This window comes from Camponotus vicinus, unplaced genomic scaffold (assembly GCF_025532165.1).
Source record: "Camponotus vicinus isolate PSW18456_S1 unplaced genomic scaffold, iyCamVici1.0 SCAF_7, whole genome shotgun sequence".
NCBI lineage: Eukaryota > Metazoa > Arthropoda > Insecta > Hymenoptera > Formicidae > Camponotus > Camponotus vicinus.
Genome location: NW_028141979.1, coordinates 10,419,719 through 10,434,001, shown reverse-complemented (window position 1 = coordinate 10,434,001; position 14,283 = coordinate 10,419,719).

Below are 14,283 nucleotides of genomic sequence, written 5' to 3'. Positions count from 1 at the left end.
ATTAAAGTAATAAACTTATAAAAACTCACAATTTTTCATTTTTGAAGAACGATGTATTCCATATCTTACAATTTTTACACAACTATATATATATATATAATATTTTATATAATTTTATTTTATTTTATTTTATGTACATAATTTTATTTTATTAATTATATTAATTTTATATATATTATATATGTATATATATAATTCTTTTATATATATAAAATTTTTTTATGTAATTTTATTTAATTTTATTTTATATACATAATTTTATTTTATTAATTATATTAATTTTATATATATTATATATGTATATATATAATTCTTTTATAAATATAAAATTTTTTTATGTAATTTTATTTAATTTTATTTTATATACATAATTTTATTTTATTAATTATATTAATTTTATATATATTATATATGTATATATATATATATATATATATATATATATAATTCTTTTATATAAATAAAATTGATAAAACGCTCGTATAAGAAATTTTGTAGACTCCAGGAAGATATATAAAATGCGAGTATTATTTCATATAAGTGTGTCGTTAAATCGGAATCATTTCGCTACCCTTCATTCATATCCTCAACAGAAGGTTGTCTTTTCCGAAGGATACGCGGTGTGCGTCAACAATAATCTATATCGCGCCTGTCAGAATTCTAAGGGTTGCAGCACATATATATCCAATCAGAGACAATATTTCTAAGAAAACAGGAAGAGAGAGAGAGAGAGAGAGAGAGAGAGAGAGAGAGAGAGAGAGAGAGAGAGAGAGAGAGAGAGAGAGAGAGGAGAGAGAGAGAGAGAGAGAGAGAGAGAGAGAGAGAGAGAGAGAGAGAGAGAGAGAGAAAGCACGCACGCAGGTACTTGTCAGTTACGTGTTTCTATCCATGGTCATGACAGAACTAAGGACTGACCCAGTTACAGGGGTATGCACCTCAGTGTGACGTCAGATGTGCGCGGTAGCCCCATTCACGAGTCTTCGACAAGGCAAATCGCTGCATACACACACACAGTGCCATGAAATATCATAGTTCATTCAATGATTCCCTCGCATCTCTTTTCTTCGTTCATTTTCCATCATTATCTATCTTCCTTTGTCATTTAAAAATAGCCCTCACACGTTTTTTTCTATAATGGTGAGTAATCCCCAAATTAATCAAAATTCCAATTATCATTTATTCCCAGTCGAAATTAATTAATATATTAATTTTTTCTAATTTTATTTCATCTTTTTTTCTATGTGTGATTCTATGTGTATAAATGTTATAAAAAGACGTGAAAACTTTTTTATCCATCTTGAAATGAATTTTACTCCAAAATAACAATAAGCTTCTTTTATCTTTTTCTCCGTCGTATTAGGGCGATTACGGACAGATTCGATAAAACGGATTTGTGTTATCGTCATCAAATATTACCATCGTCAAACTCAATCTAACATTATTATAGTATTACGAGTGGAAACACGATCAGCGAAATAATCAAACTTTAACATTTATTTTGATAGTAATATATATATAATTTCAATTTACCTGGATTATGATATCTCCAAGTATTTCTCGGCTTGAACTGTAACATCCCAAAGTTCCCGAAATTCTTCTTCGAGAGAAAAAGGATAATCGAGTGCTCCATTGGTCCTCCACAAAATACCAGGATCGCTTCTTTTGACTAAAAAGACACGAAGCGCGCATAGTTTGCTCGAAATAGATGCAGCTTCCGACGCAAACTCTACGTCGGATTGTCCGATCCTTCGCTTCCTCTTTCCCCTACGCTATGTCTTTGGCCCAGTTTCCATTGGCGTAGTGACGTCATTCACGTCATTGAGAAGGCCACTGACAACGCGTCCCAGTTCCGGTCGCCACGGCAATTCCGCCGCGGAACGAACTCGATCAGGGGCTTAATCCTGTAGCCTTCGACCCTTTATCGCGGTCGATCCCGAATATCTCATCCCTTATACGTACGTGCGTCAGGTATCCCAGCGTCGACCTGCCATTTCGCGCAAATCGTCATTCCTTTTTTCTCTTTACACGTAAATGTCAGTAACTTCGCGCGATAATTCCCAGTTGCCTGGACCTTCCTCTCTTTTTCATGATCGTAATTTTTTCTCCTTACCTAACCTAACCTGACTTAAGAAGAAAGGAAAAATTGACCTAACTTTGATTTTTCAAATTTTTCAAAAACGGGATATTTTGTAAAAAATTTTTTTCTTCTTACCTGACCTTCTTATCCTTACCTAACCTAACCTGATTTAAAGAAAAAAGAAAAACTGACCTAACTTTGATTTTTCAAATTGTTCGAAAACGGGATTTTTTTGAAAAAAATTTTCTTCTTCTTACCTAACTTAACCTGACTTAAGAAGAAAGGAAAAACTGACCTAACTTTGATTTTTCAAATTTTTCGAAAACGGGATTTTTTTGTAAAAAATTTTTTCTTCTTACCTAACCTTCTTATTCTTACCTAACCTAACCTGACTTGAGAAAAAAGAAAAAACTGACCTAACTTTGATTTTTCAAATTTTTCGAAAATGGGATTTTTTGTAAAAAATTTTTTTCTTCTTACCTAACCTTTCTTATCTAACCTAACCTAACCTGACTTAAGAGAAAAGGGAAAACTGACCTAACTTTGATTTTTCAAATTTTTCGAAAACGGAATTTTTTGTAAAAAAGATGTTTACTCTGCAAATTCTACAAATCATCGCCTTTCGTATTTACCTCTCCAATCTTTGCTAATAGACTATCTATATTATTCGATGTTAATTAAACCCAAGATTCCGGTCGCGTCTAATGAAAGATACAAGCACAGCTTAGATTGCAGCTGTGCTGGATATGAATACGTTTCGCCAACGTCACGACAAGGACGCCGGGCTCAGGTCGATCGTATCGAGTACAATGGAAAAAGAGAGAGAGAGAGAGAGGGATGGAGGAGAGGAGCCGCCACATCGTTCCCCCCATTCACCCCTTCAGGGGTGCCCAGTCAGCCAGTCGCGTCTAGCCGGCTGGCCAGAACGAAACGCTGACTGAAACCAGAGGGTTCGTCGACCTCCTGGTTCACCCGTTTCACCCCGTTGATGACGCGATCGTTACGTCACGTCGTCATAGTGACGAACCAGTTCTCTTTCGTTCCATGCACGCCCGGCGAGAAACTGGAACTTTGACCCGCAATTGGGTCGACCGACGAATGACACTGGACGACCCTATCGCATCCCCCTCTTCTCTCCCACTTTTCTTCCTCCGGAGGTGCATAAAGCTACCTATCCCCTTGCGCTTCTCATGCCGCATTCTGAATGCAGGTAAAAGTTTCGGGCGTTGACGAATCAGATTACATGTAGTTACAAAAGCATGCATGCTAATGTGTGTGGGATACCTGCACGGTTGTTGCACATTAAATTTCTGACGAAATGTCAAGCGATGTGCCATCTTGCCCTTTAAAAGCACTTTAAGAAAATTCTATAGGCGTCACGCTTTGATGTATACTTGATTAGGTACGAGCAAATTCGAGATCTATTTTTGGAGCCTCGTTATGATTCAAAGGTTGAAGGGCTAGATCGATTAGATACATTCTGTAAATTTTTAAAATATGATTTAGAGACTTTCTCCAAAAAACGGCCTTTGTTTTTTTTTAAGTTACATGTAAGTAACATCCGACTCTTTGATTGAGCTTTCTGCCGCACGATGATAAATTTATTAATTAATTTATTTATGAGAAAAGTAAATTGAAAAATAATAATCAAGAATGAAGCAGAAATGTTTCTTTTTCCTTTCGAAAAAAATTGCTTTCGATCTTTTATTGTTAATTCCACATTCATTTATCTAAGTTCGATAATTTCTTAAAATTATAATATATTTAAAAATATATAATATATTAATATTAAATTTATATTTTATATTTTAAATTAAATATAATATATATGAATATCAATGTATTAATATTAAATTTATATTTTATATTTTAAATTAAATATAATATATATTAATATTAATGTATTAATATTATATACAGGGTGTCCTAGACCACCCGTACACCCCTTTTCTTTCAAAAACTAAGCATTTTAGAGAAAAACGTTTTCGACAAAAATTGTATGGTTTTGAGGGGAACATAAGATGGTGTCATTGGTTTGACCTTGGATGGCATTGTTAAGGTGAGGTCAAGGACACCTTTAATTTTTTAAATGGAACTACCTATTTTTTATTACATATTCTTATAGCTTATGTCGAGAGCTTTCCAAAACACTATAATAAAGTATTTTTTCATCAAGTACTTTTCGAGTTATAAGGCTTGAAATAATTTCTTAATTTTACATAAACCATAAAATATCTAGTAAAATATTCATTTTTCGATTATCTTACCTTAATACTTTTATGTACAAAATAATGAGAGGAATCGATTGGTGTAAAGAAAACACAAAATTGTTTCGAAAAAAAAAATGTAATTTGCAATTAACAATTACATTTTCTTTTCGAAACAATTATGTGTTTTCTTTACACCAATCGATTCCTCTCATTATTTTGTACATAAAAGTATTAAGGTAAGATAATCGAAAAATGAATATTTTACTAGATATTTTATGGTTTATGTAAAATTAAGAAATTATTTCAAGCCTTATAACTCGAAAAGTACTTGATGAAAAAATACTTTATTATAGTGTTTTGGAAAGCTCTCGACATAAGCTATAAGAATATGCAATAAAAAATAGGTGGTTCCATTTAAGAAATTAAAGGTGTCCTTCACCTTAACGATGTCATCCAAGGTCAAACCAATGACACCATCTTATGTTCCCCTCAAAACCATACAATTTTTGTCGAAAACGTTTTTCTCTAAAATGCTTAGTTTTTGAAAGAAAAGGGGTGTACGGGTGGTCTAGGACACCCTGTATATTATATTTATATTTTATATTTTATATTTTTTAAAAAAGAACATAAAGGAGAAAATTTGTCTGTAATATGTATGTGTATAAGAGAATCGTCGGTTATATTTTTTTTTATCTTATATTATACATCTGATGTAATTTTCACAAATACATTAAATATATATAACTATAATCAAAATTATAAAATAAATGATTTAATCGCAGTACATGATACGCAACAGATCCTCCTCCTTTTATTTCTCTCTTGATTATTCTTCGCTGCTCCTTTGACACATTTAAAACATGATTACACGTGCACGAATAATCTAACAATAAGCACAATTTGCACGATATCCCCAATGCGCACTGTATTATGTCACAATGAGAAGAATAACGCAAAATACGAGAATAAAAGACTTGAAAATGATATTTCTATTCCTATCGCCTTAATTATTAATTACGATTTTCAAAATGCATAGCTGTCATAATAAGTTCCTCGCGAAAATTGTTAACCTTTTAAACGATACGAAAATAAGCACCAACTATGCCAAAAATGGCAAGATAAAAATGATGTTCAATTCTTATAAAATTCGGTATCAAGATGTTTCTTAGATCGCTGAATATGAATTTGTGGTCAAAATCCAAAATAATTGATATATTAATAGTTTATTAAAGATGTTATTGGTTATTGAGTTTTGTAGTAATATTAGTCATAATATTAATCTGACACGACAGACTAATTTATTGACTTAAATCGACCGAAATCGAATAGTTTATCTGCCAATTTATCGAGTTTTTCGAAATTGTGGTCGCCATATTGAATCAGTCATTTTGAATTTTGACATCAAATTCATATTCGATGATTCAAAAAAATTCTTAAATTCTAAGTTTCATGAGAATTTTGCGAAAAGAAAAAATAAAAAAATAAAACGATGTGAATTGCAATCATTGCCATAAATGCCAATCAAAAAATTAATTGTGTGAATCGAATTCAATTGTAATTGATAATCGAAAAAATAATTGTGTACCTAGTTGCGTTCGCGTTTCGAGACTCACGGAATATAATGTGATACGCGTACGTAGATTTTCATCACCCCTTCCCTCCAATGTCACCGCGCAAACAATAATAAAGCGACCGTGTATGATGAACGTAAGCATGATATTGTTTACATGTCGTGACTTTGAACTTTCATTGAACCGTGTAATAGCGGCTCAACGTATCGTCGTAGTATCTCTCGAGATACAGTCGTGACTAGGACTAGTGATTTACTTTCGAAGGCTTCGACAACTTCGAAGATTCGAAGCTTAAAATCTTTAAAGTATCAAAATTTCAAAGCTTCGGAGATTATATTACCGTATAAAATACACATTTATAAAATTACATCTGAATAAAATATTTAATATTGCAATTATGCTGAAATTGAAATATATATATCTAAAAATTGTGATTTGTAATAATTTTAATTTTAATTTTTTAATAATTCTTTTAAATAATTAAATAAAGTATATTTATATTAATTAATTCACTCTTATTTACAATATTTTCCCATCTGTTTCCATTTATTTAATCTTTTCGAATAAATTGTTAAGTAATTATGATTAAATTATTAAATAATTTCAATAATTTTATAAACATTTATATACAGGGTGTGTTATAAAAAAAGTAATGCTAACCAATCAAGAGGTTGAAAAGCTTGAGTAGAGTACATGCTAATAGTAAATTTTTTTTTGTTTTCTCTATGATTTAATAAATACAGCGTTTTATACAAGTGTATAGAAAATGTTGAAACTCTTAATATTTCGACGAGTACTTAACAAAACTTATTAAAGTGTTAAAAACTTATTAAAGTGTTTTGGAAAGCTCTCAAAGTAAGCTATAAGAATATGTAATAAAAAATTTGGATTCCCATTAAAAAATTTCAAGGTGATTGCGAGGATGAGAACACTTTCAAGGTCATAATTTTACTACGTAATTCATCACATAAAATCCTATAACTTTTGTATGGAACATTTTTTTTTCGAAAATGTGTATTTTTCGAAATATTAAAGAGTTTCAACGCTTCTGAACACTTATATTTATAATTAATATATGTATAATTATGTACTCTACTCACACAAGTTCCTCTTTCATCTTTTAGTTGGTTACCTTGCCTTTTGATACATCCCGTATATATATCTTACAAAAGCTTATACTTGAGGAAAATAACTTTTTTTGGAAATTAAATAATTTTATTAAGTATTTGAAGGACAATAGCAATTTTTTGGAAATATTAATTATTCTAGAAAGACGATGCTATATAATTTGAATTTTATATTTGCATTTTACAGATCAATAACTTCGTAGTGGACAACTCTGAATCTGCGGATCAATAAGTGAGTGTTAAAATTTATTTTATATTTTTTAAATAATAGTTTTGCATTGAAATTTTTTTTTGGAAATTAAATAATTTTATTAAGTATTTGATTTTGAAGGACAATAGCAATTCTTTTGAAATATTAATTATTCTAGAAGGACGATGCTATATAATTTGAATTTTATATTTGCATTTTACAGATCAACAATTTCGTAGTGGACAACTCTGAATCTGCGGATCAATAAGTGAGTGTTAAAATTTATTTTATATTTTTTAAATAATAGTTTTGCATTGAAATTTTTTTTGAAAATTAAATAATTTTATTAAGTATTTGATTTTGAAGGACAATAGCAATTCTTTTGAAATATTAATTATTCTAGAAAGACGATGCTATATAATTTGAATTTTATATTTGCATTTTACAGATCAACAACTTCGTAGTGGACAACTCTGAATCTGCGCATCAATCGGTGAATATTAAAATTTATTTTATATTTTTTAAATAACAATTTTGTGGATTGAAATTTTTTTTGGAAATTAAATAATTTTATTAAGTATTTGATTTTGAAGGACAATAGCAATTCTTTTGCAATATTAATTATTCTAGAAGGACGATGCTATATAATTTGGATTTTATATTTGCATTTTACAGATCAACAACTCCGTAGTGGACAACTCTGAATCTGCGCATCAATCGGTGAATGTTAAAATTTATTTTATATTTTTTAAATAACAATTTTGTGGATTGAAATTTTTTTTGGAAATTAAATAATTTTATTAAGTATTTGAGTTTGAAGGACAATAGTAATTCTTTTGAAATATTAATTATTCTAGAAAGACGATGCTATATAATTTGAATTTTATATTTGCATTTTACAGATCAACAACTTCGTAGTGGACAACTCTGAATCTGCGGATCAATAAGTGAGTGTTAAAATTTATTTTATATTTTTTAAATAATAGTTTTGCATTGAAATTTTTTTTGAAAATTAAATAATTTTATTAAGTATTTGATTTTGAAGGACAATAGCAATTCTTTTGAAATATTAATTATTCTAGAAAGGCGATGCTATATAATTTGAATTTTATATTTGCATTTTACAGATCAACAACTTCGTAGTGGACAACTCTGAATCTGCGCATCAATCGGTGAATATTAAAATTTATTTTATATTTTTTAAATAACAATTTTGTGGATTGAAATTTTTTTTGGAAATTAAATAATTTTATTAAGTATTTGATTTTGAAGGACAATAGCAATTCTTTTGCAATATTAATTATTCTAGACGGACGATGCTATATAATTTGGATTTTATATTTGCATTTTACAGATCAACAACTCCGTAGTGGACAACTCTGAATCTGCGCATCAATCGGTGAATGTTAAAATTTATTTTATATTTTTTAAATAACAATTTTGTGGATTGAAATTTTTTTTGGAAATTAAATAATTTTATTAAGTATTTGAGTTTGAAGGACAATAGTAATTCTTTTGAAATATTAATTATTCTAGAAAGACGATGCTATATAATTTGAATTTTATATTTGCATTTTACAGATCAACAACTTCGTAGTGGACAACTCTGAATCTGCGGATCAATAAGTGAGTGTTAAAATTTATTTTATATTTTTTAAATAATAGTTTTGCATTGAAATTTTTTTTGGAAATTAAATAATTTTATTAAGTATTTGATTTTGAAGGACAATAGCAATTCTTTTGAAATATTAATTATTCTAGAAAGACGATGCTATATAATTTGAATTTTATATTTGCATTTTACAGATCAACAACTTCGTAGTGGACAACTCTGAATCTGCGGATCAATAAGTGAGTGTTAAAATTTATTTTATATTTTTTAAATAATAGTTTTGCATTGAAATTTTTTTTGGAAATTAAATAATTTTATTAAGTATTTGATTTTGAAGGACAATAGCAATTCTTTTGAAATATTAATTATTCTAGAAAGACGATGCTATATAATTTGAATTTTATATTTGCATTTTACAGATCAACAACTTCGTAGTGGACAACTCTGAATCTGCGGATCAATAAGTGAGTGTTAAAATTTATTTTATATTTTTTAAATAATAGTTTTGCATTGAAATTTTTTTTGAAAATTAAATAATTTTATTAAGTATTTGATTTTGAAGGACAATAGCAATTCTTTTGAAATATTAATTATTCTAGAAAGGCGATGCTATATAATTTGAATTTTATATTTGCATTTTACAGATCAACAACTTCGTAGTGGACAACTCTGAATCTGCGCATCAATCGGTGAATATTAAAATTTATTTTATATTTTTTAAATAACAATTTTGTGGATTGAAATTTTTTTTGGAAATTAAATAATTTTATTAAGTATTTGATTTTGAAGGACAATAGCAATTCTTTTGCAATATTAATTATTCTAGAAGGACGATGCTATATAATTTGAATTTTATATTTGCATTTTACAGATCAACAACTTCGTAGTGGACAACTCTGTATCTGCGCATCAATAAGTGATTGTTAAAATTTATTTTATATTTTTTAAATAATAGTTTTGGATTGGAAATTTTTTTTGCATCACATACATCTATATTTAAATTAAAAAAAAAATATATATATATATATACACACACACGTAAGTGTTTGTGTGTGTGTATTGCCTAAAGTAAATTAAATAAAGGCGTTCTCTCTTTCTCTAAATTTTAACAATATATAGCTCTTTTATGGCTTTACAGTGGCTTTCTCATTATATTTAACGCGGGAAATATTTAAGGGAACATTTAAGGGAAAACGTGACCAATTGCTACGCGTGAGGAAAAACGTCACGTGCCATGCGTTCTGTGTGTTTTCTAACACATTACGTCGCAAGTTTGCGATACATATGCGTGTTAACAAAGGAGAAGATTAATGAAAATGGATATATATATGGCTTCAATACAGAATACGCACGTGCAAGCGTAACGCGAATTTCTAGAGAATTTACGTATGTACAATCGATGTTTGATTTTCATTTAAAAGAGAGTTCGAAATTATAGTTAGAGAAAATATATTTAGATAAAAAGAAACTCAATCTCTGTCAAAGAAAATTATTATGTAAAAAAATGATAATTTATGTATACATATAACCTTCGAAAAATTTGACTTTAATTTATATTATGTAAATTTAGATTTAATACATAATTTATAAAAATTAAACTCTCCGCATCTCGAAATTTTTTGCAAAAATATCTCGCAAAATTATCATAATAAATAATTAATCCCGGTGAATGTGCACAATGCAAAACAGCTGTTACATTAAATATCACTGGTCTTTTTTCAAGAATTAAAATCGTATTTTATCTGTAAGAGCATTATTTATGTATCGCGAGGAAGAGTATTTGTTTTGCGAAGGTTACATATGCAGGAGTTGGAGCGAGATGGAGGGTTTTCACGTCTTTAGTTGACACGTGTTGTGAGTGGCACGTGCGGAGAAACGGAAGAAAGGTGTTGCCAAGTATTGCCCGAGGAAATAGAGATCGAAAGGTATTCGTAAGTTACTAAATTCCTTGCTTCGTTATGCAAGGTCTCTCGGATTTAAGCTCTCTCAATTCGCACATTGAAATGTTCCTCTTTAACAAGCGATGGATCATAAAGGAGCAAAAGATTGCGGATCACGCCGGTATTTATGTACACGCGCGAGGTTTATGCTTGTATCAGCAAATGAAAGAAAATGAAAACAAACCATGCACTTTTCACACGTGCGGCAATTTCCATCTCGATAAAGCAATGGAATGCGATGACATAATGTATCAAGAGAGTGAGAAAAAGAGAGAGAAAATTAATAGAATAAAATAAAACATTCATATATCTGTCAAAAGTATATTGCATCATTTATGAAATGTGAAACCAGGTCGCCGGTGAAGTTAGCACCTCATATTCAAAAATCGAAAGATTTATTAAGAGTTCTATTTGCACCCCAAATAGTTCTATAGCTCCTGATGGGTTTTAGAAATAGTTCCAGCGATTTACCTAAAGAAATTGCATTTTGGAAATATGAGGTGCCAACTTCCCGGTGGCACCGCAACATGCGAAAAGTCCCATTTAAACTATGCAATTCTATAGTTCTCGATGATTTCTATAGTTTCTGATAGGTTTTAACAATAGTTCCGACCGCTAAATATTTTTAAATAATTTTTTAATATTGAAATCGGCACCTAATCTTTCGCTAAAAACGGTCAGAACTTTTACGCCATTCACTCTACGGCTTCGAGCTTTAATACTTATCGAGAGAACTCTTCGGGGTGCAAACGGAACTATAATTAGAACGCCGAAATTCGGAAAATAATTCCAACTCCCCAGAACTTTGAAATTTTAAGAGCGAGTAACTAAAAGTGGCCAGAACTTTTTCGCCTTTCACTCTACGGCTTCGGGTCTTAATACTTATCGAGAGAACTCTTCGGGGTGCAAACGGAACTGTTATCAGAATGCCGAAATAAAAAAAATTTCAATTCCTCTGGACTTGGAAATTTTCATGTGCCTTAAAACTAAAAATGAAGAAATTTCTTAATTTTTTATTGTAATTATTCGTTGCTTACTAAATATCAGCAGAATTGGTAACAACTAAAGATACATATATACTAGAGAAGCTTATAAGTAATTATTTAATTATTTAAATATCTGCAGAAAAACTATTATTTTTCAATTTTTCTTTTTGTTTATTGTTCTTTTTATATATTCTTTTTTATATATTTTTTATATGTGTTTTTAAATTATTATTATGTCGTCACAAGAAAAGTACTTGACACACACACACACACACACACACATACACACACACACACACACACACACACACACACACACGCACGCACGCACGCACACGCACACGCACGCATACATACAATCATATTATAAAAACAACAGAAACAGAAGGAAATAAAATTTAAGAAAATAAAGAAAATAAGAAAAACAGAAATTAATATGTACGAAACTTAAAATTATCTCTCTCTTACGGAGCACTATTATGTTCAACATATAGTATTACGTGTGGATTAATTTCTTGCATAGGATAACATGTACGCATTAAGACGCGCGTAGTGATGCGCAATACGACTGCGACCGGAATAAAGTTTTTAATGATTACATGAAAACAAATGATAAAATATTAGAATGATTGGCTTATAGTAAAAATTCTGGAATTATAATCAACTATTTAGAAACAAAAATATCAGAAATTTTATTTAAAGCTTGGTATAATGTATCTTATCTTCAATTTGAATCGATAGAGCGAGCTTATGCCTTAACTGCTAATATTTTCCTTTCTGTTCTTGAGAGGAATACTAAGTACATGCTTACAAGTTTATTAAGTAATTACGAAACAATAAGACACAGGTGACGATATTATTTAATAAAGATATACTACACATAGATTTGAAAATTTATTGTACGAATTAGTTATAATATTGTTTTGTTCTTGATAGGAGAGTCAATAAGATTGTGACATTAATTGTTATAATTAACAATGCGTATTCTAAGGAACAGTTGGATGAGGTAAATTTTAAATAAATCAGATTTCTATATTTTATATAATATTTTTCTATAGTTCTGTTCATAATGATACTCTGTATTTGTGACAGTGCAATTATTAAATAGAAAATCATTTATTGATAATAATTATTAAAATAATCCATTTTAGATAAAGGAATTTGTAAAAAAAGAGATCAAAAGTTCAATCATTTCAGTTACCGATATTGAACAAAAGATGGGAACACACTAGTCGGAAATCGAAAAACAGACAAAATATTTTCGATTCTTATTCAACAATTGAATAACAAGATTTCTAAGCCATTAATTATTTAAAAATTAAAATTATAGAATAAATGATTGTGATAATATTTATAAATGTATATACTTAATTATTCACTAATGTCATATAAAAATTAATAATTGTTTAATTGTATTTTATCAATATAATATTAATTGTACAATATAATATTAAAAATATTGTATTGCATAATATTGTATAAAAATATTATATTGTATAATATTGTATAAAATTATTATAATACATTACAATATAATTCATATTATGAATATTATGTATATTTCTAATATTATATTATATTAAATATTATATTGTGTTACTTTTCTGTATTATTCTGTAAATTTAATACATAGATGTTGATTATATATTTACATGTGTTTATTTTACACAGATACATACATATACAGGGTGTTTCCAGTATCTCGCAACAAAGTAAAACCAGTAAGTAAATATAGCTAAACTGAACTAAAAAATCCTATATCATTTTGAAAACCACCACGTAAAATTTCGAGATATTAATTAAAAAAGATCGGCCAATACATGCAAGTATAAGCGCGATTATAATTCTTCAATTAATTTTCTCTCGCGAATAGTCCTTAGAAAAATTGTCTTTATAAATAAAAGCTTCATATACGAAAATGGAATAAAAAACATAAACAAGTTTATACTTATTGACTTCTGTCAATATGTAAGATATCCTATGCTATGTATAATCAAGACGTTATTTATATAACACTACGTACATTCTATATACTGTCAGGTATGTCAACAGAGCCATCAATTCATGATAGTCTCTTGAAGCGATAAGTTCGCGATTGAATGCTTTTGTTGTTAAATCTGATATTAAACCTGGCTAATTCAACTAGTAGGATAAGGCATTAAATATATAATAAAATATTTATCTTTTTTTCTTTAAATGTGCATACAAAATTGTGTGGAGTAACAGGTAACGCTTTTATTTTATAAAAGACATTTTCTTTAATTTTCAAATCGACTAACATTTTATTGTAAATATTATTTTTATCTTTTGCATACATTACAGTGTTAATAGAAATGAAGACATTTACGTTTGTACTGTAATAGCATGTTTCGACCATTTTGACATATAGAAAGTGTAAAATTTATAAGCTAAATTTCTTTTTGACATTATAAAATTATTGTGTAATTAATTTTACATTATTGCTAGAAAATTATCTAAGCTATATAAAATAATATCTCATTATCTAAGCAATAAAATTATCTATCTTGAAAACGTATAATATTACCTGTGTTTTGTTTTTAAAATATTTT